Here is a 7,097-nt window from a genome sequence, read left to right as displayed (position 1 = left end):
TCCAAAGCTCCGGCCTAGGGTTTTTGGCCACCGCCTACTGATCTCCGGCCGCCACCCCGCTCAGCTCGCACAGCCACACCTCCTTTTGATTCTTCCCTCGGCCTCAACTCGATCACCACATAACAAGGCGCAGGGGTTGGGGAAGTACGGGCGGGGTTCATGAGGCCAAGGTGGCGCCGTGCAGAAGGACGAATAGGCGGCTGCAGCTTGGCCTCTCCCGCCGACATTGCCGTGGAGGAAGGGGAGTCCGCCATCTCGGAGGAGAGGGAGAGACCTTGCGCCGCTGCAGCGGAGAGTTAGAAAATACACCCCTAGTGATTGATACCAAGGCCAATTAAGAGCAAACAAGAGAATTATTAAGACATAGGGTCCAAGCACCGATGTAAGTTTAAAGGTCCCCATAGTTATACCCCCTCGCTAATTAACTCTAAATTAATATAACATAAATATAAGAATTGAGACATGGTTTCTATCAAGCTCTAGCTGTCCCTCCTCCTATCATCATGCAATGGTGACAAGGCAATGCATTCCCCAACATATGTGTGCACTCTTATATCAGTACAAGAGATCATCATAGAAGATAACAAATACTTATATGCAACCATCAATAAATTATCTCACAATTGCCAAGAACAAGTCACTACTCAAACAATGACATAGAGGTACAATACATCATGGGAAAACAATAGATTGCCTCACACATCATGTTTGCCAAGAGATTACAAAGGGTAGATGAAGATGGTGTTGATGGTGTTGCTGAAGATGATGATGGTGACCACGCCTGAGGGGGGGGGGGGGGGTGGAGTTCACCTGAGGCGATTCCGGCAACGATATCCCCCTCCGATCTCCACTGGCGGTGGCCTGCTGACTCTCCGTTTATGTGTTTTTGACCTCCGCCGCCGTAGCCTTGAGGAAACCCTGTGGGGTCATATATATATATAGGATTTTTTAGGTCAAACAAAATCCGAGACGAATCGGACGGACAAGGGGAAAACGAGCACATGTGGCATGCCCATAGGGGGAGGGCACATCACATGCCCTTTCTCCCAGCCCATTGACCCCCCTGGTGTCCCACTTTAGCTCATTTTGTTTGTCTCAAAAATTCCGAAAATGGCTCCTGATCTTGCCCTTTTCTAGAGTCCCGTAGCTCCTGGAAAATCGAAAAATACTAACAGAAGGTGTTTTCTGCCAGCCAGAGTTAAAACCAGAGGAGAAGAGATTATTTAGAAAATCCTAAAAAAACAATATGAAACATGAAAATAACATTATATAATATGCAAATATGTGGAAATATTAGCAATAAACTACAAAGTGTATGCATACATTTTACATGCATCACAAGCGCATGCAACCTCTCCTGCAGAGGTAAGCACATGCGGTGATGCATCCCTCGTGCCTCCTCGCCGCAGCCGCAGCACAGGGTTTACCCCATGGACACGCCTCCGTAGGATTAGGACTATGGCAAATAATAGTGTTTGTATCCAAAAATGTTGATAAAACGAGACCAGAGAGACATGGAGAAGTGTCACATCACCAGTGACACTCTAATTGGAAGTGAAACACATCACCAAGATGTTTGGTACCACGTGTGTTTGCTTGGTGCTTAGATCACTCGAAGTTAAAATGGATTCTCTTGTACTATGTTTTCATTTCGATCAACATTTGGAATTTTCTTAAATATGTATTACGATAGAACTGTAAAGATAAATTAATTAATGTGACCATGTACGAACATAATGTTACGGCCCAAAAAGAGTTTTTGTGTTCGTTGTGCCCACGCAGGGACTGCCCAGACCGCACACGTATGATTCAAATTATTGGATGTGACGTCACCCTGCACCTAAAAGTCCTTCGTTGTGCCATAGGAGGCCTTAAAAAGTCCTATCTATAGTAGTGTAAGAAGTTTATGATAAGGAATTTGCTAGTTCTCAACTAACTTCGTGCCCAGTTAAGTCTTACACCATTTGATTTGCATCGTGATTTGTGCTAGTTATGAATTGCAATATGAGTTGCAACTAAAATTTAATGATATTATCTCACTGCGAATAAAGTTAATTCTTAGTCGACTGAGAAGTAGCCACGCCCCTTATGATAAGATGTAGCTTAGCTTGTTAGTTGTGCCGTCCTTTTCTTCTGCTAGCACGTACCCACGAGTGCAAAACATACATACAATAATAATACACGGAGTCTGTGAATTTTGTTGGCGTCATCCTTGGTCGCCTTATTAGCTGATTATTTAACTAACTAATCAGGGATAATGGCTGACTAATCAGCTAACGTATGGGAAACAAAATGAAAACAAATACTCCCTCCGTTCCATTCTATAGTGCTTATAGTTTTTTGACACGGAAATTAGCGCACGAGTATTTTTTGCACAAGACCCCCTGGCTGAACGATTTGATATCAGACTAAAATTAAGGAAATCAATAACTTCCTAACTTACAATAATAAATCCCACAAATCTGTCTAGTTGACTCTCCATATATGTGCAGTCAGGTTTAATTAAGGAAAGAAAAACATTGCTTCCTAAATCTAAGCAATCATTGGGGCCATGCATTAGGAATCTCAATTAATTGTTTCCTATTTTGTATGGATTTTTTTTCATGCATGTCGTATGGGAGTTGACGGGTGGAGGGGTAATTGAAAAAAAGCCAAACTACAACCTTATATTGTGAAACAAATGCCAAAAATCTATAGGCACTATAGAAAGGAACGGAGGGAGTATTATATATAATAACTACAAGGGCAGCATATCCTCTCTCTCCGTAAGTAATGCCGAATTTTGTCTCCTTGTAGATGGGGAGGCGTGAAGTGCCAATGTAGCAGTGGGTGCATGTTGTGCTTGTGCCGCGGCCAGCGTATGCGTCAAATAGATCCTAGTTAATTAATGCGGCATCAACCTAAACTCTGATCATCTAGGAACTTGGTACATGTTGTTATTCAAACAAAAGAAGAACCATGAATGTTGTGACAAAAGTGCAATGGAATGGCCATTGTGGTACCTAAAACAATTGTGGTACCTAAAACGTTAATCTATAAGAGATTTAAACAAACAAATGTTTTGTGTTTTGGCATGGCTAGCTTGGTGTTGTCGACTCCGTTGATAATATGGTCAGTGTTCGATTACTTGCAGCTCGCGGCAAGCTATGTTAGGAACAATTAGTCGTATTAACGAGGAAGCAGTATAATAGAAATTAATTGTAGGTTCAACTAATGAATACTTCTACTTCCTCCGTTCCGTTTTCATTGACGTGAGTTCTAGCTATACAAGGGTACAACATGTGCGTCCACTCACATCAATTTTTTCCGAACAGATGGAGTAGCTAATAATGTGTTAGACGCGTGGTGACCAAAAGTTTGATTGCACGCCGACTGGTTGACAACCTGAATTTAAAGTACATGTTGTTAAGAGAGAGAGAGAGAGAGAGAGAGAGATATATAAACAAATAATTATTTTGTGTTTTGGCATGGGCAGCTTGGTCTGGTCAGTTCCGTCGATGATTTGGTCAGCATTCCATTACTTGTACCCTGCTGCAAGCTATACATTAGAAAATTTTAGTCCTAGTAACGAGGAAACCGTATAATCCAAATTAATACTGTAGCAGGTTTGAAAGATACCGAGTAGCTAATAATAATAATGTGTTAAATGCATGGTGAGGCTGCGGGAATTGACTGATCGGAGCAAAGCTTGCCGTTGACAACCCTAATGATATGCATTGTGGCACACTCAAACAACCGTGGATGTTTATTCAAACAAAACAAAGAACCATGATCGTTGAGTGCATCGCAAGCACCCACTAGTGGAGAAGAGGCCTTTGGTCCCAAGCAAATGTCCCACTGCTGAACCAAACCGGGTCCAATGCCCCCATTGGACCCGGTTCGTTTCTGCCCAGGACGACCCCACCCGCTGGCGCCTGTCCTGTAGCGGCCTTTGGACCCGGTTTGTCATACAAACCGGGACTAAAGGGTCCACCGCAGGGCGCGGCAGGCCGTGTCAGTCGTGGGGAACCCTTTAGTCCCGGTTTGTATGACAAACCGGGTCCAAAGGCCCCCCTCTGGCTATATAACCTTGCCCCTGCCCAAGTGTGAGCCACACTTAGCCATTTTTTCACTATCTTCACAAGAGGGGTGTATTGCTTTCCTCTCTTCTTCACATGCACAAGAGGTGTTCGATGAAATGCTTAAGAGGATTTGCCACTTGAGTTTACACAAATCAAGCCACACTTAACTTGCTTTTTTCTTCTTCATCGAGGTTAACAACTTTATCCTTTTCATCTGCAATTGATAAAATGCATGTGTATATATACATCGTGATGTTTTGTAATGGTTTTGATCAGCTTAATTATATCATGCAGATGAATCGGCAATGGATGTACATTGACCGACGGTTTGACGAGTTCACTGCGGGCCTGGATAATTTTATGGCCGTGGCGGAGGCAAACAAACATGGTGGCTTCATGTATTGTCCATGTGTGGACTGCAAGAATACCGTAAATTACGCTCACTCGAGTCTCATTCACAGCCACCTTCTGCGATCCGGTTTCATGCCCAGTTACTATTGTTGGACCAAGCACGGAGAAAGAGGGGTTATGATGGAAGACAATGACGAAGAGGAAGAGGATGATGACGGTTATCCCAATTTCCCTGAATACGATGATATTGCAGAAGGCAATGAAGACAATGAAGTAGAAGATCAAGAGGCACCAGATGAGCCTGCTGATGATGATCTTGGCCGGGCCATTGCTGATGCAAGGAGAGAATGTGAAACTGAAAAGGAAAGGTTGGCCTTCGACAAGATGATAGAAGATCACAACAAATTATTATACCCAACTTGCGAAGATGGCCATAAAAAGCTAGGCAGCACACTGGAATTGTTGCAATGGAAGGCGCAGAACGGTGTCACCGACTCAGGATTTGGAAAGTTGCGACAATAATTAAGAGGAAGCTTCCAAGGGGTAACGAATTGCCCGCCAAGATGCGTACGAAGCGAAGAAGATTGTCTGCCCTCTAGGATTAGATGTGCAAAAGATACATGCATGCATTAATGACCGCATCCTCTACCGCGATGAGTACGAGAATTTGGATGCATGTCCGGTGTGCACCGCATTGCGGTATAAGATCGACGAGATGACCCTTGTGAAGTTGAGGGCGAGCGCCCCAGGAAGAGGGTTCCTGCCAAGGTTATGTGGTATGCTCCTATAATACCACGGCTGAAACGCTTGTTCAGAAATAAAGAGCATGCTAGGTTGTTGCGATGGCATAAAGAAGACCGTAAGAAAGACGTGATGTTGAGGCACCCTGCTGATGGCTCCCAATGGAGAAAAATCGATAGAGAGTTCCCAAACTTTGCACAGGATGCAAGGAACTTACGGTTTGGTCTAAGTACAGATGGCATGAATCCTTTTGGAGAGCAGAGCTGCAGCCATAGCACCTGGCCTGTGACTCTTTGTATATATAACCTTCCTCCTTGGTTGTGCATGAAGCGGAAGTTCATTATGATGCCAGTGCTCATACAAGGCCCGAAGCAACCCGGGAACGACATTGATGTGTACCTGAAGCCATTAGTCGAAGAACTTCTACAGCTGTGGTCCCTAGCAGGTGTACGTGTGTGGGACGAGCACAAGCAGGAGGAATTTGACCTAAGAGCGATGCTTTTCGTAACCATCAATGACTGGCCTGCTCTTGGTAACATTTCAGGACAGTCAAACAAGGGATACAATGCATGCACACACTGTTTACATGAGCTCGAAGGTGATTATTTGGAAAAAGGTCAGAAGGTCGTGTACCTGGGGCATCGTCGATTTCTTAGGCTTACCCATCCCGTAAGAAAGAAAGGCAAGCATTACAACGGTGAGGCTGATCACCGGAGGAAGCCTCCCCATCGTGATGGTGTTGATATATTTGGTATGGTCAAGGATCTAGATGTAATATTTGGAAAGGGTCCTGGCGGCCGGTCTGTTCCGAATGACGATGCCGGACACGCGCCCATGTGGAAGAAGAAATCTATATTTTGGGATCTACCCTATTGGGAAGTCTTAGAGGTCCGCTCTTCAATCGATGTGATGCACGTGACGAAGAATCTTTGCGTGAACCTGCTAGGCTTTCTGGGTGTGTACGGGAAGACAAAAGATACACCAGAAGCACGGGAGGACTAGCAACGTTGGAAAGACCCCAAAAAGCTGCATGAGAGAGTTAAAGGACGTTATTTATCCAGCTACGCTCTTACAAAAGCAGAGAAGGAAATATTTTTTGAATGTCTTAGCAGTATCAAGGTCCCGTCTGGCTTCTCCTCCAATATAAAGGGAATAATAAATATGGAGAAGAAAACATTCCAGAACCTGAAGTCTCATGACTATCACGTGATAATGACACAGTTGCTTCCGATTGCATTGAGGGGGCTTCTACCGGAAAATGTTCGACTGCCCATTGTGAAGCTATGTGCATTCCTCAATGCAATTTCTCAGAAGGTAATAAATCCAGAAATTCTACCGAGGTTGCAGAATGATGTGGTCCAATGTCTCGTTAGTTTTGAGCTGGTGTTCCCACCATCCTTCTTCAATATTATGACACATCTTCTCGTTCACCTGGTCGATGAGATTTCCATTCTCGGTCCTGTGTTTCTACACAATATGTTCCCCTTCGAGAGGTTCATGGGAGTCTTGAAGAAATATGTTCATAACCGTGCTAGGCCAGAAGGAAGCATCTCCAAGGGCTATGGAACAGAGGAGGTCATTGAATTCTGTGTTGACTTTATTCCTGACCTTAAGCCGATTGGTGTTCCTGAATCGCGGCATGAAGGGAGACTAAGTGGAAAAGGCACGCTAGGAAGGAAATCAATGATATGTAGGGACGGGATTTCTTTGACTCAAGCACACTACACAGTTCTACAAAGTTCCACCTTGGTGGCTCCGTATATCGGTGACCACAAGAGCTTTCTACGCTCCCAGAACCCGGGGCAGTCGAACGATTGGATTAGACGTGAACACATGTCGACTTTCGGCGGTTGGTTGCAAAAACATCTCCTGAATAACAAACATATTGAAGATCAGTTGTACTTGCTGGCCCAGACACCATCTTCGACTGTAGTGACTTTCCAA

The sequence above is a fragment of the Lolium perenne genome, chromosome 1 (genome assembly GCF_019359855.2).
Source record: "Lolium perenne isolate Kyuss_39 chromosome 1, Kyuss_2.0, whole genome shotgun sequence".
Classification (NCBI taxonomy): Eukaryota; Viridiplantae; Streptophyta; class Magnoliopsida; order Poales; family Poaceae; genus Lolium; species Lolium perenne.
This window is presented reverse-complemented; position numbering follows the sequence as displayed.